This window comes from Fukomys damarensis, unplaced genomic scaffold (assembly GCF_012274545.1).
Source record: "Fukomys damarensis isolate Sample0158 unplaced genomic scaffold, DMR_v1.0_HiC HiC_scaffold_22, whole genome shotgun sequence".
NCBI classification, from domain to species: domain Eukaryota; kingdom Metazoa; phylum Chordata; class Mammalia; order Rodentia; family Bathyergidae; genus Fukomys; species Fukomys damarensis.
Window position 1 is genome coordinate 27,343,763 of NW_022900934.1, and position 23,500 is coordinate 27,367,262.

Here is a 23,500-nt window from a genome sequence, read left to right on the forward strand (position 1 = left end):
TCTATGGTTATCTGGGAAATTATTTCTGTTTTGAATTTTTCTAGAGCCTGATTGATCTGTTTTGTTACTTCCTGTGCTTTGAGTTCAGGGTGTCCTGGTGGTTCACTATCGGCCTTTTCATCCTCATTTGCCCTACTGTTTGCCATTGGTGAACTGGAAGTCTGTCCTTGTGTCTTGCTTAAGTGTTTTCTCATTTTAATTTTTGTTGCTGGACTGTCCTTGGTTTAATCTCTGGATTATCACCCAAATCTTCCTGATATAGTTGCACCCTAGCTTCTGTGTCTCTAACGACCCACGGACATTCTCATCTTCATAACATCAGAGAAAACAGCTCATCAAATCAACGGCAATGCTTTACCCCAACTGATACAATCAGCAACACATTAAGATCAAGCAGAACTTGGACACTGACCACCTGTGGTAGTCCCTAGTCTGTCACCCTTAAATCATTTGAATTAAATTGAAATCAAGAAGCAGTCCAGAACATGCCTGCAGTGAACAAACTTTTCAATATAGTATATTAACCATTTAATGGCTCAGACAGAGCGAGGATGGAAGACCCCTGATCTCAGTTAGCTGACTGCTGAACCCCATGACACTGACTGACCTCGGGCTGCAAGGCCCAGATTAAATTCCCCATCCTTCTGAATGGTTGAACTCCGCAACGTTCTATTACAGGTTTCCCCCGCCCTTTCTTTAAAGATGTTCAAAATTGGGAACTCAGAAAAATACCCTTGATGACCACCTCTGTCTTTGCAGAGTGGGTCCAAAGACTTGCACAGTCAGGAGGTCTGAGAGTGCGCTACCCCCTTAATTTTAAGACGGTATTGCTGAGTCACAAAATAGCCCTGTTTAGACTCATACTTGCCATCCAACTGCATCGACCTCTCACAGTGCTGGTATTATAGGAACATGCCACCATGCACGGCTTGGTCTTGCAGTTTTTGTAACAGCTTACTGGGAAGCTGGGAAAAGTGTCTAAGTACTGGATATCTAGAAGGTCAATTTTTCTATCCACTGTTCATAATACAAGTAATACCTTATGAAAATCTGAATTACTGAAAAAGTCTCACCTTTCTAACAATTTCTGTTTTAAATTATCCTTAGTCTTTACTATCTCCACATTAACTACATAAAAAGAATTATTTTAATGGCTAACAATTTCATACCAATATGTCTACCTAAAAGCTCTCAGGTTAACTTTGAAGACAAGGCTAAGTCTTGTTCCCTTAATGTTTAGCCTAAGAGAGAAGCCTGTGAAAAAATATTCCATCCACAAAATTTTCCCCACTAATGAATTAATTTCAGCCAGGGACTTAGCTCAGTGGCATCATGCCTGCCTGACAAGCACAATGTCCCAAGTTCAATTCCCAGTACACACATGTGCACACGCACACACACACACACACAAAATTAATTTCAATATAAAAATTTCCCATCTTTAGCCACTTTTTTCCTCTAGTCTTTTTCTACTCTATTTAATTCCTATTTTCTAATATGGTAACTAAAAAGAGAACTAGAGCCTTAGTAATGGTCTAATACCAGGCAACTATATAAATCTGATTAGTCATTTCTGCTAATAACATTTTTATGGAAGACTTTCCTAGTATTAAAAACAACAGCAAAAAAGGGCCACGGATTTAGCTCAGTGATTCTGCTGCCTGCCTCCAAGCACAAGGACCCAAGTTCGATCCCTTGCAACAACAACAACAACAAAACAACAAAAAAAGCTTTAAAAAAAGGGCCAGGGATTTAGCTTAGTGGTTCTAGAGCCTGCCTCTCAAGTGAAAGATCCTGAGTTCCATCCCTGGTACAAGAAGAAAAAAAAAAATCATTCTGGAACCTTGAGGAAAGTCACCCTTAGCTTTGTGAAGGATACTACCTTTTAAGTAGTGCTGTAGAAAATAAACTTCTTTGTAGCAAGCCGACATCATGAATGGTAGAGATGAATAATATCTACAGAACTCAGGAAAAGCATAACTATATTTTCCTGTCTTCTTGTAAAAGCAAAGAAAAAAACTTAAAAAAAACAAAACAAAACAACAACAAAAACCAAACATGCCAGGAGCCTGGGATTTAGCTCAGTGGTGCTGCCACCTGCAAGGCAAGCACAAGGTCCTGAGTTAGATCCTCCTACCAAACAAAACAAACATGCCTTTTCTCCCCTTATCAAAATGGCACTGATAAGAAGGCCAAATAAATACAAAGCATGAATAGCTAAGTTCTGAATTACTTGATTCAAATGTCCATAGTTACCCTTAATTTCCAATATCCCTTTTTAAATCAACAGAAAAGCTCATCTAGTAAGCACTTAATTGAACACTTTTGAACAAGGAAACTGTGCCTCATTGCCCGAGGGGATTTTCTTTAGCCCTTGGAAGATAGAGAAAGTATCTCTCCCTAAACAAACAAACAAACAAAACCAGATCATTACCTTCTCAAGAGGTCAGAATTTGAAAGAATTATGTTATGGTGTTCAGCAAACATTAAAGGGTATTTTAACAACCCATCCACCCCTCACTCAATAAAAACATACAGTACCTAAAATATTTGGGGAGAAGCTATGAGATAGGAAAAAACAAAACAAAACAAAAAAAAACAAACTTAATTTTGATTTGAAAGATGCATAGGAAACATTTTAATGAAAAACACTTAAAACAAGAAACTGTAAAGAACAATTTTAAGATGATGATGATGACTACTTGGGTTTTTCTTGTTTGTTCTTTGAGACAGGGTCTCACGTATGCAATCCAGGCTGGCTTTGAACTCAACACATCACACAGACTGGCCTCAAACTCCTAGTCATACTCCTGCCCAGCAAGAATTCTCAAGATTTGTAATTTTGTCTCCTAAATTGACCAGCATACTTTGTTATCTCCTACAGGAAGCACAATAGATAAGCAACCTTGTTATATATGGGACTACCAGTGTAATGGATTCAAATGTTACCATTTGTGCTTAAAAAAACAAAAAACAAAACCCACTAATTCATAACCATTTGAATTCTTTTTCCTCTTTTCTTCTCCCCCCACAAATCCATTTTACTTTTAAAGTCACAAAGCAAAATATCCAGGACAACTAGCTAAGAGGGGGTAGACCAGTGATGGCAAACCTTTCAGAGCTTTCAATGATAAAAATAGCTCTCTTATACCGTCTGTGCCATAGGTTCACTACCACTAGTGAAGACAAATTCTGAAAATGTGTTTAGAGCTTCTCAGTTTTCAAAACAAGAATTCAAGGTGGGTTTTTTTTTGTTGTTGTTGTTGTTTTGCAGGCTATCTTCCTATTTCCATTAATGGGCTAGGTTATTTGAATTAACCCTTCCATTGAGAACTAAAGAGAATGGATTAAACTCAGACACTTTCACTCTTCTAAAAGTGAAAAGAAAATGGCAACTCAGAAGGAAGCCCAAATGGCCTTTATTAATCCCTTAACTTTGTTCTGATATAAACAAAAGCCTCAGGCCATCACAAGAAGAGAAGTTTAATATAAGATGCTCCTCTAAGAACATGGGACTTCAGAGGGCTACACCCTTAGGGTAGGAATGAAAATGGAGTGGAAGGTCCACAGAGGAACTAAAGGTGTATCAGAGAGAATATCCTACGTTAAACTTTTTATAAGATGGTCCCTGGATAACAGACATACAAAGTGTTTGGTGGGGAAAAAAACTGCCTTGCTATGGGCCTTAACCTCAGTTTCTCATACTGGGTTCCAGATGCCTACACCATACTTTTCTAATGAAAATATGTACTTTAGCATAATGGTAGCTGGCTGTGCATCTCAGTAGCTGCACTGGGGGGGGGGGGATACAGGAAGCAATCCTTGCATTCACCCACTTGGTACAAAGAACAGCAAAGTATATGTACATGTGTCAAAGTGTAAACAGGTGAGTTTTACCAAATTATGCACTGTATAACTTTTTGTGTATTTGCAATTTTTAATTAAATGTTTCTTTTTATCTTTCTTGTAGAATTAGTCCAATTCAGTCCAACATCACCATGAAAATCTGCTTTTACAACTTTGGGAGAAGGCTGAAAATGAGTCATCTGGTGACTGTTACAAATGATGACTTAGATCATGTAAGCCAAAGAAGTTAGCAACATAGGAGACAGAGAAGTACAGAGTAAAGACCTTCCCTTGATTCGGATGAGGAAGAAACACTAAGTAAAACAAAAAATTTTTTTTGTACCAGGGATGGAACTCAGTCCCTTGTACTTGACAAGGCAGGTGGCAGAACCACTGAGCTAAATCCCAGCCCCTGTAGGTAAACATTTGACTAGTCAAAAAGCTACAAAATGGTCACATATACCTGAAGAATCTAATGTTAAAATTAGGTCAGAAAATGTTATTAGGTTCTTGCCAACAATTCTGTCCTAGTGGACAGAATGTCAACACTGTGATTCAATGTGGAAAACTGCTCCTTTTCCTTCTCCTCTCCCTCCTCTCTCTCTTTTCTTTCTGGTACTGGGGATCAAACTCAGGACGATGCGCTTGGCAAGGCAGGTGCAATGCCACTGAGCTAAAAAATCCCCAGCTCACTGAAAACTGTTTCTTTTTTTTTTTTGGTACCGGGGATTGAACTTGGGTCCTTGCAAGGCAGTCCACTGAACCGCTGAGCTAAATCCCCGGCCCCTGAAAACTGTTTCTAATGGACAATATGCTACAAGATTTTTAAAAATTGTATTTATTTTTTTTGTACTAGGGATTGAACTTGGGACTGTGTGCTTATGAGGCAGGCAGCGGTGCTACAAGATGCTTTGAAATACACTAATAATGAAAAAACAAGTAAAAGTTCTGTATGTAACAATAGTAATAAAAATGGATTTATCATGACACCTCACTATGTGAATTAAAAGCCTTCATAGTAGGACTTTCATTCTAGTTGTCAGAATCTAAAGGATTTATGGAGAAGTGACAGATGTGGTATTGAGATTTTTTAGAACAGACACTCAGATTTAGTTTCCTTCAAAATTGCCTACAGTTTGAGGACAAAGACTCACCAAGAAAGAAAAATCTGTTTGGCTGCTAGATGCTCATTTTTAGACAGTTTTGTTTCAAACTGTCCAGCAATTTATACACCACCAGAATACACAAAAACTGACAACCTGCATCATTTCATGGTTGTTGAAGCTTTCAGCAATATATGTCAAATAAACTTTCCAAACATGGTATAAAAATATATGCCCTTGTATATGTGAAGACATTTTACACCTTGAAGTTAGAAATTTATCCTGGAACTCAGTCACCATGTCTTTATTTGTGCAGTAATAAACCACGGGACTTTGTAGAGACTAACTGCACTTATTTCAAAAAGTAACCCTGAGAACCAGGGAGTTAGCTCAATGGCACCACACCTGCCTCACAAGCCCAAGGTCCAGAGTTCAATCCCAAGTACCCCTCCCCCAAAGTAATCCTGGGTCTGAGATGTAGCTCAGTGGTGGCACGCCTGCCTGGTAAGCGCAAGGTCCTGAGTTTGATTCCCGTTTAAGGGGGGGTGGGACTGGGTGTGCTGGCACACACCTGTAATCCCAGCACTTGGGAGACTAAGGCAGGAGGGTCACTGAGAGTCTGAGGCCAGCCTGGGTTACATAGTGAGTTCGAGGCCAGTCTGAACTACAGTGAGACCCTGTCAAATAAAGTACCCTATGCAGCACATTCAACAATTAGTTCACTAGTTAAGTTATCCACTAACGTTATATTTGCTAAAAGAACACCAGTTGTACAGCAAAGAAAATATTCCCAAGAACAAAGAGACACTTGGATTTCAGAAAGACGTTAACACTGACTTCCTATATGGTGAAGAAAAACAAAGTAGTATTGATTCTGTTAACATTACACCACGATGGGGCTGGGGATTTACCTCAGCAGTTCGGTGACCTGCCTTGCAAGTGCAAGAACCTGAGTTCAATCCCCCCTACCAAAAAACAAAACAAAACAAAAAACCAACCCCCCAAAACCAATCAGCCAAACAAAAAAACATTACACCACGATGATAAACTAGTCCCAGCACTCCTGTAGGGTCCTAGGAGTTCAAGGTCAGCCTATGCTACACAACCAAGCCCCAGCGAGACCCTGTCTCAAACACAAAAACAAAAAGATTGCTAGTGGATCCTTAACACAAATGAAGCCAGAAACACACACATTTTACAACAAAATGAAAAGTGGAGTAGATGATGTGGATAAATTATGCAGCCACTGTGATGTCACTTGAAACAATGTGCTGGCCAATGGTTGTTTTACTTGATTCTAAACATGTCAGGCATAAACAGTATCATAGTTTACAAAGAAAATAACAGGCACAAAATATCACGGAAATTTTTTCTTAGAGGGTGGGGACTGGAATTGATACAACAGATTTCTGAAGCTCAAAATTTCCGAGCAGAGTCAACAAAATTTACAACAAAACACATAATAACAGAAAAATCAAAAGAGAACAGGAAAACAAGCAGGAAAAAAGGTTATCATTTGAATACTAGAACAGTTTATTTTCCAAAGAAGACAATGAAGCCAAGGTGAATAATTGTAGTATGCTAAAAAGAAGAAAACAATAAAACAAACTTCAATATTGCAACTACCATCTGAATAACACTGTAAACTAGGTTTAGAGGTATATGCACACAATCCCAGCTACTCAGGAGGCTGGGGCAGAAGGATCACAAATTCAAGGACAGCACAGGCAACTTAACAGACACTGCCTCAAAAGTTCTATTTTAGTTACTTGCAGTTGGCAGGACTTGAAACTCAGGGCCTTCACACTGAATCACAGCTACAGCCTCCCACCTTTTTCTAGACAGTTCTTGCAAAGTCTCTACGTTCCCAGTGCTGGGCTTAAACTTGCAATCCTGCCTCAGCCTCCCAGAGCTGGGATTCTAGGCAAGCACCACCATGCCTAGCTTCAAAATAAAAATTTAGAAAGGGGTAAGGATGTGGCCCAGTGGTGTAGCACTTGCCTCACATGTATGAGAGCACCAAAAACAAAAAGATCCACCCAAACTCCAACAAACAAAAACTTTAAAAATTCCTATCATCAAGTATGTATTTCTAAAGAAGATGACTAAATAAAATCACAGTATTTTGTGGACCTTTAAAACAAGATTTTAGGGTAAAGGGAGGTCAGGGGAATGGGGGAAAAATCATAACCAAGATGCATCATGTAAAGGCACAAGATCCCTGTGATGAATATAACTGTACTGTATCCCTAAAATGTACCAATAAATTTAATGGGAAAAAAAAATCCACAAGATTTTAAATACACAGGAACAAAAGCAGATTAATAGAGGACATGTCATTAAAGCAGTCTAGATGATTTTATCTGAAAATATAAAGTTATTAATATTAGACTTTGATAAGTCATGACTACAAGTTATAACATCTATGATACAACAAAATTAACATGTATTTCCAGAGTAGAAAGTGGAAAAATACAAAAACCATGGTAAGACTTAAAAAAACTCAAAATCAGAACATAAGAAACAGGAGGGAATCGCTTCTCGGCCTTTTGGCTAAGATCAAGTGAAGAAACAGGAGGGAAAAAGCGTTACAATGAAATACGACTAATTATATTAAATGTAAGTGTAACAAAGTGTCCAGGTAAAAGATAAAAGACTGTTAGGTTGGATTAAAAGAGAAATACAGCCAGGAGCAGTGGTTCAAGCTGGTAGTCCCAGGTACTTTGGAGGCTGAGTGTGTATGCCCAGGAGTTCAAAGCCAGTTGGGGCAACTATAGTTAAACCCTGCATCATTAAAAAACAAAACAAACAAAAAAATTCAATTGAACTATTAATAACCAAAACTATTTTTGAAAAGAATAAAGCTAGAGGAATCACACTATCTGATTTTAAGATTTATTACACAGCTATAGTTATCAAAATAAACTGAGGCTGGCAAAGGATAAAGAGCAGATCAGTGGAACAGAATGAAAAATATAGAACATGCAAAAACATGGTCAAGACATAAGTACAAAGACAGTAAAGAGAAAGGAAAATTGTTTCTATAGATGATTTCGGAACTATTGGAGATCATGAAGTTCATGATCTTGTCTTCAACCTAAACCTCTCATCTTTATAAGAAATAATTGAACCAGGTGCTGTGGTGCATGCATTCAGGAAGCTGAGGCAGGACAACTGTTCTGAATTTGAGGCCAGCCTGAGCTACAGTGAGTTCAAGATCAGCCTAAACTATAAAGCAAGAACATGTCTTTTAAAAATAAGAGGGAAGGGCTGGGGATTTAGCTCAGTGGCACCATGCCTGCCTCCCAAATGCAAGGATCTGAATTCAATTCCCCATACACCACAAAAAGGGGTGGGGATAACTAAAATAATTTAGACAAGCAATCCCAGCTACAAGTGAGGCCACTTGGATGAAAAGCAAGATTCTTTCCCATAATGAATTGTAGATATAAATGTAAAAACCACCAAATCTTTAGAGAAAATATTTCAACAACCTAGGTTTAAGCAGAGTTTATAGACATGACATGAAAAGCATGATCCCTGAAAGAAAAATAATAATAACTTCAGCAGCATTACAAGTCATTTTTGTTCTATGGAAGGTATACTTTAGAGAACTGATAAAAAGGACACAAAAAGATAACATGACACTATCATTAGGGAAATTAAAATGAGATATTACAGATAAATTAACATAGCTAAAATAAAAAAATTACAACACCAAAAAATTATGCATACAAGAAATCAACAGAACAAAAGACTGATAAGATAAACTAGTGGGGATGCAGAAGAACAGAACTAATTCATCCTTGGGGGAACATTCAGGAAAAGTCTGGCAATTTTTTATAAAGTTAAATAAAATCTATATTTACCACATAACCAAGATTGTTTATCTTAGGTATTTGTTCAGTAAAAGGAAAACCTATATTCACAGAAACCTGTATGTATATGTAGCAGATTTATTCAAATTGTGAGAAAATGGGGAAAAGCCAAAATATGAAACAGGTAAATGGATAAACAAGTGGAGGTACAAATACCGAATGGAATGCTCCTCTGGAGCAAACTAAACTACCTGTGTAACATGAAGAAAACTTAGGTGTGCCGGGTGTGGTGGTGCATGCCTGTAATCCCAGCACTCCGGAGGCTGAGGCAGGAGGATCGCTGTGAGTTTGAGACCAGCCTGGGCTACACAGTGAGTTCCAGGTCAGTCTCAACTACATAGTGAGACCCTGTCTCCAAAAACCCCCCAAGAAAACTTAAGCGTATTTTGTTCAGTGGAAAAAAAAAAAAAATCAGACCTGAAAACTATATATTTCTCAGTTAGAAAAAGACAAAACCACAGAGATGGGAGAACAAATAACTAATGACTCCATGGCAATGAAACATATCTGTATAGTACTGTATCGTAAAGGTAATTTTGTAAAAATTCACAGTATTGCACACCATAAAACAAAACAAAACTTCCTGAAAACAAATAAGAAAAAAAAAAAAAAAAGAAGCTGGGTATGGTGATGCATGTCTCTAGCCCCAGCACACAGGAGGCTCAGGTAGGAGGATCACAACATTGGCTGGCTTTCATACTAAAGATATTATATGAATGTCTAATTATTTTTAAAAAATGGTTTCGGTTAACTTTATTTCTCAAAAGGATGAAGGGGGAAGGTCTATCTGATTGATAACAATGAATCCTTCACTTCTAAACTGACAAAAATCAGTTACATCTGCTAAGCTGTTACTAACAATGGGCTCTTTCAAAACACTTCCTATGGAGATACCACTTATAAAACTGGACAACTCTATTATTTTGTCTTATTGCCCTGACTCCGGAAGGCCTCCAAGTTATCAATTTTGTGTTCTATACTAAATATACGTCTACAATTATAAATAAATTTAAAAATAATGAAAAGGGCAAATGATTATTTGGACTACACATATTATAGCAATGAAACTGGAGCTTCTCAAAAGAGCCTTAAACTTCCTGAAATGTATACAAAGTAAAACACACTTAAACATTAAAAAACAAAACAAAAAACTATTACAGATTTAGCAGGATCTGTAAATCTCACAGCAGAATTAGTAATAGCTAAATTAGACAAGTGGGAAATGTATGCATCTTTTTTTGAGACAAGATCTATCTATCTATCTATGAGACAAGATCTATCTATAGTCATTGATCTATCTATATTCATCTGTCTGTCTGTCTGTCTATCTATCTATCTTCATTCATTCCAGGCTGGCCTCAAACTCATGGTCAACCTCTTGTCACCTGAGTGCTGGGATTACAGGCATACATCACCACACCTGGTAGAAATGTACATTTTTTTGGGTACCAGGGATTGAACTCGGGTCCTTGCACTTGTGAGGCAGATGGTGGAACCATTGAGCTAAATCCCTGGCTCGAAATGTACATTTTGTGTGCTTTTGTACGCGTATGATGCTGGAGATTGAACCTAGGGCTTTGCATATGTTCTACCACTGAGCTACACTACACTCCCACCCTGGAAATGTATATCCACCTCTCCACTAACCCCCCAATCCAGGGAGCCCTGAACTACATCTCCCACCCTTTTTACTTTAATTTTTAAGATTTTGAGACAGGGTCTCCCTAAGCCAGTGATGGCAAAACTTTTAGACCTTTCAATGATACAAACTGTGGCATGCACATCAGATTCACCACCAATGCCCTAAACTCCCCAGTCTGGCCTCAAACTTTCCATCCTCCTTCCTTAGCCTCCTAGGCAGGTAGGGTTACAGGCATACCCTCTAAGTATACATTTTTAACGTGCTAAGAAACCATTTTGAGCAGGCTAACTTGGTTAATTTATATAAAATACGTAAAAATTAGGTTGCTCAAACTAAACACACCTGACCATCCTAACGGAAGAGAAGGAAACAATGAATAATAAGCTTGAAGTTCTATTCTAGTGTGAAACCCAAGCTTGAACGATTTAACAAAATGCCAGCTTCAGAAGATACAGTGGTATTTAGTTAGGTGAGGATAAGATTTATAAAAGCTAATCTTATTTTGTCTCATGTTACTGCTTAAAAAAGGGATCATTTCTTCACAAGTGTTTATAGTTAAGCCTTAGATTTTTATATATATACAGTTATCCCTTAGGCATCAGAGACACCTTAAAATGGCCATTTCTAAACCTGAAGCCAAGATTAAGATTACTGATTCCTTGAACTTTAAAATTGTTATAGAACACTTAATTGCTGAACCTTTGAAATCAGTGCTTTCAGTCTCCCCGCCCCACAGTTAAGATACAAAGAAAATATAGTACTATTTGTATAGCACACTAGGGTAAATGATCAAAAGTCACTGTCTTGGATACACTGTACACTACACAAATGGCTAGAGGTCCAAGAAAGCTAGCATCTTGGCATATTTGTTTGTTAGTACATGTTTGCAGCACATAACAACTACATTTACTGTGGAGAGTTGGTACATGTACAAAACACATCTGAATTCTTTTTTCGTCCCCTTCCTTCCCCCTCTGCCCCTTCCAACTTTTGGTCTTTCTTTCCCATTTGCAAAAGCTCTATTTCCATTTTTTCTTCAATTTTTTTTCTATCCTCTTTTCCTCCTCCCCTCCATCTCATTCCCCTTCCTACTTGAAAATAGATCTCCCTACTCCCTATTATTATTTTGCTCTTTATTTCCATTTTGGATTTCTCACCTAAGATAGACCACAGTATTTAGGCTTGTGTGTCTATTTTATTAATATGGCCTCAAAGTGCATCCACTTACCTGCAAATGTTTCAAGTTTTTTAAGGCATATATGTAATCCCCCAACACAGTACATGGTTAAGAAATTCTGGTTTAAGTAACTTGGTTGTGGCACATGCCTGTAATCTCAGCACTCAGGAGGTTGAGGAAGGAGAATCACAATTTAAGGCCAACCCAAACTTCATAGTGAGACCGTCTCAAAAAATAAAACCAGGCATGCTGGTACAATCCTAGGGAAGGAAGATCACTCAACTATGTTATTGAGTTCAAGGCCATTCTGAACTACATAGTGAGACCCTGTCTCAAAAAACCAAAAACTAAACAAAACTAACTTGTAGAGACCATGAGCTGAATAGTGAAAATCCATATGCTGAAAAACTGTTTTGTAACCCTCCTTATTTCAAGAAATATGCAATCACCTTTTATAGCTTCCAAGTATAGTCCAGAAATACTACTAATGTGCAACCATTTCTTTTGGAAGACTACTTGGAGGTCACTGGCACAAATAAAAAAACAACAAACACAAAGGAAGCCTCCAAATCCCTAGCTTGTAAGCATAAATCAAAAGAAAACAGGTTAATAATAAGGGATCAAAGTATCAACTTTACATAATAGCAATGTGGGATGTTTCCAAAGAAGGGAGGCATCATAAGAAAATTCTAACAGTCTGCTTTAGATTAACATAGCTGTACCCTAAAAACTGACCAAAAATGTGAAGTCTAGTATTATCTCTTCTAAGATAAAATATAATTAATGATGGGCAGAAAATAATCTGTATACCATAACTTCTGACCAAGTAACATACACAAAATGAAGTCATAATGTGAAATTTTATTCCACTGGCCACAACCCTTTAGAACAAAAATACAGCTTTATTTAAAATCTAGAGTAATCTAAAGTAAAACCCTGCATTTATGTGTGTAATAATTACTGCTACCATCTGAATGCCTCTTAAAACAGGCATGGTATAAGATGCATACTCCCATTTCAGAAATAAACAGGATCAAAGTTAAAACAGTTTGCCAAAAATCACAGGATTACTAACTGGTGAAGGTTTGATTTGAACCCAAGGATTCAAAACCTTAAACAGGAGCTTTTTACTAAATTCAACATTATTTCCTTAATTCTGAAGTTGATTTACTGGCAGGGGATGGGGTCAGTTTTTAACAGCCAGAATTCTTCACTACTCATTCATCCTAGGGGGCTGACCCCCAGCTCACAACTTATATAAACTAGGTTTTAAAGATGAAAAAGCTTGTGTGTGACTGTTGATGTGGGAAGGGGACAGGGGAAGAAGTTTCATGTTCCTCCTGATGCTGGCTGGAGTCAGCAGCAACTGTGAGCCTGGGCACCTGGCTTTCTGAAATATAAATCCTATGAGCTTTGAATATATATGATGGTTTTCCTGGTAAAACGTTTGCCAAAAACTGCCATAGAGGATGGCAATGAAAAAGCTCTACTTCATAACCACGGTACACGTAAAAACAAAACAGAGGTAGCTGCAAATGAATGTCCAAGTTCTTAGTTATGGTATCTGGGATTTAACTGCCTCAAGTGTGGCACGCAAAACTTTGGAAGGAAAAATGAAACTGGTAAGGAAGACAGACAAAAAAAAAAAAAAAAAAAAAAAAAAAAAACAAATGATGAAAATATTTTGACATTTATGATAATCTCACAATAAATTATGCAGAAAAATACATGTCTGAATGCTTACTATTTTAACTGCTAGGCAATAAAGCTGGTTATTTAAAGAAAAAAGGAGAACAACTCTAATGCAGATAGCTATTTGTAGTTGTTCAATATAATCATAAATATACAATTCTTTAAAGTACTTTTTAAGCCAGATTCCTGCTCTGCCTAAGGAGGTTATGACTTAAAAATATAGGACAATTAACTTGGTATGGTGGTGCACACCTGTAATCCCAGTACTTGGGATGAGGCGAGTATCACCTTGAATTCAAGGTCATCTTGGGCTACACAGTTCAAGGCCAGCTGGAACTATTTAGAAAATTATGTCTCAAAAACAAACAATTAAAAAAAGAATACAGAGCAAGGGTAATGTGGCTCAGTGGCAGTACGCATGCTGACAGAGGCCCTGGTTCAATTTCAGCACCCTCCCCACGGAAACAAACAACAACAACACAGGTAGGAGCAGGTGGGGAGAAGACAAAAAAAAGCAAGATAGTGGATTACTTAGAAAGCAGGACCTAGAGCAGATGTTAACGCAGGAAAACGTCCTCGTGCAAATAAACTATATATCCTAAACTGTGATTAACTACCATCAAGGAATCAAATTCAGTAGCATAGATGGTTACAAAGTCAACACTAAAAAAACCAACAGCATTCCTGTACACAAATAACTGACTGAGAGAGAAATTAGGGAAACCACTTTTCACAATAAAAGAAAAGAAAAAGAGAGGAAAAGAAGGGCAAAGCACAGCAAAGCAAAGCTTAGCAATCAATCTAACAAAGGAAATGAAAGACCTTTACACTGAAAACTACAGTACTCTGAAAAAGGAGATAAAAGAGGTTATCACAAAATGGAAAGCTATCCCTTGTTCTTGGGTAGGAAGAACCAATATTATGAAAACGGCCATACTTCCAAAATTGTTATACAGATTTAATACACTCCCTATCAAAATATTAATAGCATACCTCACAGAGGGCCAGGGATTTAGCTCAGCGGTTTGGTGGCCTGCCTTGCAAGTGCAATGATGCGAGTTTGATCCCCGGTACCAAAAAAAAAAAAAAAAAAAAAAAAAAAAAAATACTGGCATACCTCACAGAATTAGGAAAAAAAAATCCTAAAATTCATTTGGAACCAGCAAAGACCTAGAATAGCAAAAGCAATTCTGGGCCACAAAGGCAAGGCAGGAGGCATCATAATCTCCAACTTGAAATTATACTACAAAGCCACATAGAGATAACAAAAGCCTGGTAATGGCAAAAAATAAAAAATTCCCCCCCAAAAAACAAAAAAACAGACCTGAGGATCAATAGAACAGAAGAGAAGATGTAGAAACAGCTCCAAAATATTCAGTCAGCTTATCTCTGATTAAGGAGCCAAACACTCTCACCAGAAGAAAGATAGCCTCTTTAATAAATGGTGCTGGAAAAATTGGCTTTCCAAATGCCCAAGATTAAAACCAGACCCATATCTTTCACCATGCACTAAACTAAACTAAAAATGGATCAAGGACCTAAATATTAAAACAAATGCTAAATCTGCTGGAAAACAGAATAGGTTGAATTCTTGAAGACACTGGGGTAGGCTAAGACTTTATGAACAAAACCCCATTGCACAGAAAATATCACAAAGAATCAACAAATGGGATCTCATCTTATTAAAAAGCTTCTACACAACAAAGAAACCACCAACAGAGTGAAGAGAAAACTCAGTGTGGGGGGAAAAAGTTTGCCAGCTGTTCCTCAAAGGATAATCAGACCCCTCAAATTTAAAGAACAAGTCCCAAAATGGGCATCTGAAATGAACAGAAACTTCTCAGATGAAGAAGTAGAAATGGCAAATAAACACATGGAAAAATGTTCAACATCACTGGTCACACAAGAGATGCAAATTAAAACAACACTGAAATTACATCCCAACCCAGAAAGAAGGGCTATTATCAGTAACAAATGCTGGTGGGGCTGTGCGGGAAAAGGAATCCTTCACCACTGTTGCTGGGAGTGTAGACTGGTGCAACCACGGTGGAAAGCAGTGTGGAGATTCCTCAAAAAACTAAAACTAGGGGTTCTATTTGACCCAGCTATTCCCCTTGGTATCTTCCTGAAAGAATTAATGAAAAGCATCACATATCATACCACCATGGTATATGCACACCCATGTTTATAGCAGGACAGTTTGTAATAGCTACATCCTGGAAACAGCCCAAATGCCCAACTCACAAATGGGTAAAGATGTAGTGCGTGTGTGCATGTGTATTTTTTTTTTGGGTACCAGGGATTGAACTGGGGTCCTTGTGCTTGCAAGGCAGGCCACCGAACCACTGAGCTAAATCAATCCCGGGGCCCTGTGTGTTTTTTTAATACAATGGTGTACTACTCTGCCACAAAGAAGGATAGGCTTGAGGCCTTTCTAGGTAAATGGATGAAATTTGAGGCCACACTCTTAAGTGAAATAAATCTTGGACACACACATTTAAATACTGTATTGTTTCTCTGGTGTGAAAATCAAAAGGGCAAATAAGGACCAAATGTAGAGGTTTTGTGACAATGGAAGAAAATGTTTACGCGGGAAAGAGAACTAGGGTAGGAGGAGGGGAAAAGGAAGGAAGGGAAAAGAAAAAAAATGGAAACGAAGCTTTTGCAAATGAGGGGAAGAGGGATTGGAGGGGGGGATGGGGAAAAAGAATCAAGATATATCATGCACAGGTACAAATGATGAATGTGGTCATTATGTATACCTAAAATGTACCAATAAAGTTAAAATTAAAAAAAAAATACCACCATGGGAAGGCCTCTCATCCATTTTCATGTCTTTGGGTGAGCAAACCTAGTTTGTTTTCTGACTTTGAGAGAAGATGATTAACTCCTCTGTCTATAAGCAAGAGAATCCTAAGTTCTTCAAGACTAGTAACTGCTTTGGCAATAGACACCTGAGTAAGCAGACAATCTACACTGGGTGTGACTTATACATTGACATACTCCTCAGCAGCAATTTAGTACCTTACCCATTAGCCTGCCACATCAGAAACAGGAAGCACAAAAGTCTCATTTAAAGAATAAGAATTCTTAGCAGCAGAAAATGAAAATAAAGAGTGAAGAGTTGCAGCATCAGCATTAAACACATTTTCCTCACTAACAGGGAAGGAAAAGATTTCATATTGGGCCAAGCACTGTATAAATTATCTCCTTTAATCCTCAAAGTATTCCTGAGGTAATGTTCTCAGCTGTCATTAATCTTCAGAAGAATCCTCTGATTACTAAACCCTATTTTACAGATGAAGACACTGAGAGTCAATAAGTAAGTCTCCAAGGTTGTTGTTACTCCAACAGCAGAGGTGAGAAAACTCAGCTTGAGAGAAGTAAGCCTCTAACTCTCATTCCAAGGGTAGAATTCCTCACCACTCCCCTGCTATCCCCACCAGCAACCTGAGAATTCTAAATTCTAATCCCATCTCTCACCCCCCTACTTCTGTAGCTATTTTAGAAACTATACCTGAAGAAAATAGACCTGAAGTAGTTTTAAGACAATGCCTCTTCAAGCCATCAAACTGTGGCATAATATACTATGACAAAATGTCACCTGACTGAGCTCGAGAGCAAAGACAATCTGAAGATCCTTAGCACAGTATCTGCCAGAAATGTAGCACGCATTCAAGAGATGCTGAACAATCAGCATCTTTTGAGTGATTATAAATTCAACAGCCCCAAAAGGCTATTTTATACTTTCTGATGTCATTTTTTTAGAAAAATAATTTACTCATTCATTTTAAACTTGATTTTCTCAAAATTTATAGAACATTAGTGTAATCGCTAGTGAGAAATGCCCATTAAAGCATTAGTCATAACTTTAGAGAAATTTCAAATGTTCTTTCCCACGCAAACTAAAATGTTCAGTTTATAAAAACCTGTCAGAAGGACCTACATGACCACAAAGTGGTCATTTAAATACAAAGTCGTTATTTAACCCTAAAAATCTTACTTTAGATAATTCCCATTTTCTATGCAAGTGAACTTTATTAACATTGATGTAAAGAAAAAGCTTGCCCACCATCGCAGCTGTTGCTAAGCATGTTTTCTCTTAATGTCTAAGGCTGAAACACAGCATTTGTATTAAGCAGTGAAGTCTCAACTCTGCTCTATCTCCTGATACTATGAATTCTTTCACTTGAACTCCTTAAAAGACTTGATCTTTGTGCCACATGCCAGTAATGCCAGCTAGTTGGGAAGCCGGAGCAGAAGGACTGGAAGTTTGAGGCTAGCCTAGGTAATTCAGTGAGACCCTGTTTCAAACAAAAGGGCTGGGGATATGCGCTTGCCTAAATTGCAGGAGGCATTGGGTTCAATTCCTAGCACCATAACACAAACTCATTCTGATTTCTTAAATGTAAAAAAGAATATATAGAATATAGAATACATATAATATAGAATAACATTTGAACAACTAAGTCTGTTGAATTCTACTCTGAACCACACAAATGTTTAGAGAAAAATATCAATTATCATGTGGGCACAGTGGCACGTGGCTGTAATTCTAGCATTCTTGAAGGCTGAGGCAGAAGATGAAAAGTTTGAGGGCAGGGGATTTAGCCCAATTTAGCCTCTTGCCTACATGTACAATGTCCCAAGTTCAATCCCCATACTAAAAAAAAAAAAAAAAAATTTGAGCCTAGCCGGACAGTTCAGTAAGATCTTATCACAAAATAAAAATAAAAAAAGGGATGGGGACTCAGCTCACACCAAAGGCCCTAAGTTCAGTCCCTAGCACTAGAAAACAAAAACAACTACCAACTGTCTATAACCTAATCCAAATATATCTTTTGTTACAATGACAGCAGCTAATTTTCCTTTATAATCCTAGAGGAATTTCTTCACTGGAGAAACTAGCTGGCCTACATTTCTATTAAGAAACAACTAAGTGATGATACTTTTTGAAATTACATCTATCTTAGAAGTGGCAACAGCCGGGGATTTAGCTCAGTGGTGTTGCTGCCTGCCTCGCCAGCGCAAGGTCAGAGAGTTTAATTCCTGGTACCAAAAGAAAACCAAACAAACAAACAAAAAAAACTTCCCAAATCCCAACCTTTAATTTTAGTATGAGAGGTTCTGGATATAATACACTAAGTACAATAACTAGGACATAATTCCTAAAAAACAAAAAGTTGTCTGCTTTCAGCATATTATCAACATACTATGGTGAGAGGCACAGGGTTAAGTTATAGCATTCTAGTTCAAATGGGGAAATATAAGAGGAAAGAGAGCTAGCTGTATGTCCAAAGTAACTTCAAAATACAGGCAAATACCATTCCATTTCACAGCCTGGGGGGGAAAAATACTCTAGAGGCTTTAAACTTTCTCCTCCCAGCTCTTAGTTCCACCTTTGAGTCACTTTTTCTTTCTTTTTTTTTTTTTTTAAAGCAACACAATTACATGCAAGTAGTTTTCTCAGCTTGCTTCCTGTTAGTAGAATTTGGGAGGGCCCAATAGCCCTATTTAATTTCTTATTTTCTGTCTCTCTCCATCACAGCTAGCACTGTTTCTGCTGGTATAAAATAGCCAAGAACCCAGTGGGCTTGGCAAGAATTTCACAAGGGTTCACTCCCTCAGAAAGATGTCCAGAAATAAAACAGGTTGCACCTTCAACATTATCCTTGAAAAATCTTTTCAGCTAAAAATTAAATTACTCACAAATTCTGCTAAGTGTATTTGCCACTATGTAACAAGAATCCCCTATCTGCCTGTTTCCAGTAACAAGTACCCCACTTCTATCTGAGCAGAGTCATTAACTTCCAAATTTCTACTAACAATCTGTTCTGGGTCTCTTCTATCATGCTCAAATTTCTTTCAGCCTCCACCCACTGCTACTTCCATTTTTAGGTAACGGGACCCCCCTCCGGCACTGAGGTCTATACTAGTTTCACTGCTGCCGTGACAAATTACCACGAATTTGTGATGATATCACAAATTTATTATCTCGTTTTCTACAGGTTTTAAATTGGGAAGACTCAGCTAGACCTGCTGCTTGAAGTAGTAAGGACAAAAGGAAGCCATGTGCAAAGATATATTCTTTGCTGGAAACTGGAGGAAGAAATCTACTTTCAAGTTCATTCAAGTTGTTGGCCAAATTGAGTTCCTTGTGGCTGTAGGACTGAGGTCTCTATTTCCTTGCTGCCTGTCGGTTAGTTACTAGAGGCTGCCCAAACTCTTTTTCATACTTTCTGTGCAGCCCTTTCTAACACCAGCAAATTTAGTCCTCACATTTCAAATCTAACTTCTTTGCCCATCCCTAATTCCTGCCACTTGACTTTTAAGGGCTTATGATTAGATTGAGTCTACACAGAAAATGTATGATAATTTCTGTATTTTAAGATTCTTAACTTTAATTATACTTGCAAAGTTCCTTTTCCATGTAACATTACATTACTTATAGACTAGGGGAATTACAGTATGGACATCATGGGGGGTTTTGTGTCATTCTGCCTACTCCTACTGCAAACCCAAACCCCACATAAAGCTTTTGAACTTCCTGAACTTTCTCAATCCTCCTGCCTCAGACTCCTCTCTAAGATTATGGAAGGACTACAGGCGTGTGCATTATGCCTAGCTTCCCTTTTCTTTAAGAGTGTGTGGAATAGAGGCAAGAAAATTTCAAATTAAAGCCCAGCCTTACCTACACAGCAATCCCCTGCCTCCCAAAAAACTCCAAAACAACAAGCCAGGCATGATGGAGAATGGCTGTGATCCCAGCACTTTTTGTGTTCAAGGCCAGCCTGGACTGCATAGTGAGTTGAACACTAGCCTGAACTACACAGTAAGACCCTGTTTAACAACAACAACAAAGTAGTATTTTTAAAAAAGCAAAACTTCATCCTTGGAAGAGTGGGTGGTCAGCAGTGCAATGAAAAGTGCACTGTGGAAAACCTGCCAGTTGCTACACGTTTCATCCTCAAATAACAAAGCAATTCTCCCCAAATCAGAAACTAAACCGTGATCAGCTTAAATGTGTGCTTCTTCTTTCCTACTTTCCACGGAAGAGGATATAACTGGGCCTGCCCGGTGTGTTTTCTTTTTTTACGGAAAACTGCCACAAGGTAACACAAACTTTGTAACCTAAGTAAGAATCCAATCTTTTCCTTCTTTCAAGTCACATACACTCCTCCAATAGTAAATGAAAAGCAAGAATCTCAAAGTCACAGAAGGACAAACCTGCCCTGGAAAGACCACAGCAAGTAAACTTTTTTAAAAATGGCATAGAGAACTAGTATTGGTCCTGGAATTTCAGCCTCAGGTCTTACCAAGCCAGTTAAGTCAAATGATCTTCAATTAGTTACAAATATATGAATCCAGATTCTTGGCCAAAAAACTACCTACACCAGAAGAACCCCAAATATACCAGCTCCTCCCTTTAATAATAATGACAGGTAAAATCTCCTGAGCACTTCCTGCCAGGCACTATGGTAAGCTCTTGATACAAATTATTTAATTACTCCCTGCCATAAACTTACGAGCTAAGAAATATCATTACCCACATTTCACGAATAGTTTAAGTCACACAGCTTAGTAGTGGCCCCGATATTTGAGAACCTAGTAAGTCAAATTCTTAACTATTAGCCTACACAGCCACACCTTAGATGGAATGAGGGCTCTAGCTCTTGGAAAAATCCTACCTTTCTAATTTTATTTTCTTTTTTTTAACATGATTAACTTATTCATTTATTCTACTGGGCTAACTTTATTTTCATATCCTCTCCTCAAGCACCCTTTTCATGGAATTTAGCAGTTGGAAAGTAATCGAGCTTGCCCAAGTAACTTGTCACCTCATTTTCAGAACTCTTTCCTCACCCACGAAAGCAAAAGCCAAGAAGCAATTCTGACTCTGACTTTTGTTTCCTATAGTCTAACAAACTATAGAACCTCCACCTATCACCTGTCTGGTTTAGATATGTTCCAACACTGCAAAACAAAACAAGAGGAAACAATTAAAAAGTCCTACTCTTTCAAAAGGTCACCAACACATGTACATTCTCAGCCAAGCTTTCATTCTACATACCTCGCTCTCCTCTTCCACCCAGGCTCCCAAGTAGATCTCAACTCCAACTCCGCCCGTACTACCCCACTTCACTGTAGCCTCCTTCCTTCACCCCAGCAACCCCGCCCTAGTCCTTCCAATCGCGCTCCCAGCGTGCAGGTGGGGAGCTCAGCCCCGCCCAGAAGGACCCCAGACCGGGCGCCACTCCAGCTACCCTGCTCCGCCCGCGACCGCACGAGCCCTACCCAGCAGAAGCCACTCCCTCGGCTCCCTCTCCCAGCATCTCGGGCCCCACCCCCAAGTTCCCTTCCCCTTCCCCCTCCCGCGACCCCTACCTCCAAGTTGCCCCCTAATTTCCGCCCAGTTCAGCCTCTCACCACTCCAGTAGCAAGCCGGAGTCCAACAGCTGCTTCCCGCCCTCATATCGGCCTCTGCCTCAAAGCCTAGCTTTCCACCCTGGGGGGGGGATTGGCCCCGGGCCTCCCCAGTGGACTGCAGGGGCCTAGACTGTGTGTGTGGAGGGGTGACAGGGGAAGGCAATGGGCCTCTCGGGAGTGCGTTAACAGTGTGAGAAGCGGTCTCTACCCGCTGCCCCATCCTGGGTCCACCCCCAACCCCCTACGACCTCTCTAGGCTGCTCCCACTGTACCTGTGATGGAAGCGGCAGCGGGAATAGCCGCTCTCCCCTCTCCTCACACAGACAATATGGCGGCGGCGGAGGAGGAGACACACGGCTCGGCAGCCAGCCGCAGGGACCAGAGCGAGGCTGCAGCCTCCGCTGCCGGAAGCGGAAGCCCCTCCTACCCGGCGGCGGGGCGGGAGCGCTTCTGACTCCGCCTCCATCTGAATCCTGTTGAGCGCCGCCATGCTGGGATTTTCTACTGCATTCCTGGGGTTTTGGTTGGTTCTGTTCCAGTCTGGGGCGCAAGATGGAAAGGATTCTCGACGCAGAGCATGATAATCAGACTTCCTATAGCTAAGCTAATTTTACTTCTGTGTCTGTGCTAACCTACGAGTGAGAGAACACGAACCACCCACCAATCATGAAATTGGTTTGATCCAAATTAAGATGGCGGTCCCTATAGTTCCCGTAATTCTCTCAACTGGCAAGTCCCAGCAGCCCACGAGTCGTCCCCTCTTTCTTGAAAAGTAGCATGAGCGACCTGCGGAGTGAAGCATTCTGGGAATTGAAGTCTGTCTTCCTCAAACCCTTCAACTAGAATTAGGATTCCAGCAGCACTTTTGTCCTCGAACTTTGAGTTTGAAACAAGTGGACGAAAGTTTTGTCCCAGGAAGGGTGTGGTGCAGTTACTTACTGGATACTTTACTGTTACTGTATAATTTGTGTGTTCATTGAACTAGTTCAGGATCTTTGCTCTCCAGATCTCCTCCTTTCTCTCTTGAGCTCCCCCAAACCCAGGCACTATTACTCAGCAGCCTGAGGCAGCTTAGTCAACCTTCTCTGAGTGACAGTGAGTCCCTGGCAGACAGGGCTGGACGTGATGATCCCCTTTCCCCTGCCAGCCCTGCTAGGAGTTGGTGTGTAAGTATTGCTGAGAGGAATTCAAGCGTTAGCCTCACCTCTGATAGGGCAGAGGTGTGAAGGTTGGAACACGGGTAAGGAGGCTGGGTTATTTCTGTACCAGCCATTATTCCCAGCTGCCTCAGAATAGCTGCCTGTTCCAAGGATTGGTCTCTCCACCCTCTACAGTCCTCTTTTCTCAGTTTATCAGCTGATTGGCACCTCTGCTCCCAAAGAGACAACCTCCTCCCCTGTGGGATGGAAGTAGTAGTGGCTGCATACATATAGTGATGGCCTCGGGGAAGTGGCCATGAGATTTTCGAGCCTCATCTGCCAGAAAGTTCTGGAGTTTTGATCCCAATTGCCTGAATATCCATAGTAGTTGTTCTCTGGGTGTCCCCAAGCTAGTCATTCCTCTTCCCCCAGCCTCATTTTCCCTATGAACTAAAGAGCTTGGACAAGGTGATCCAAGATTTCTTTGAAACCCTTTTCCAGGAAATGACTGGCCTTCCACCCATCTCTTGGACCGTGTCTTTTTGTCTTTCATGGCTTCCTTTTTTTCACTTTGCTTCACATGTGTTCAATTCATA

General features: G+C 39.4%; 1 protein-coding gene across 3 annotated transcripts in view; it reads right to left on the reverse strand.

Annotated features, from left to right (window-relative positions):
• Csnk2a1 (casein kinase 2 alpha 1) overlaps positions 1-22,169 on the reverse strand; it is a 69,823-nt gene extending 47,654 nt beyond the window's left edge. For 2 of the 3 annotated variants that reach the window (XM_010621473.3, XM_010621472.3), the window contains exon 1: positions 22,038-22,169. The gene's annotated coding sequence lies outside the window, so the exon portion shown is untranslated. The remainder of the gene's footprint in view (positions 1-22,037) is intronic. The other variant, XM_010621474.3, reaches the window with a different exon arrangement.
• Positions 22,170-23,500: the final 1,331 nt, after the last annotated feature.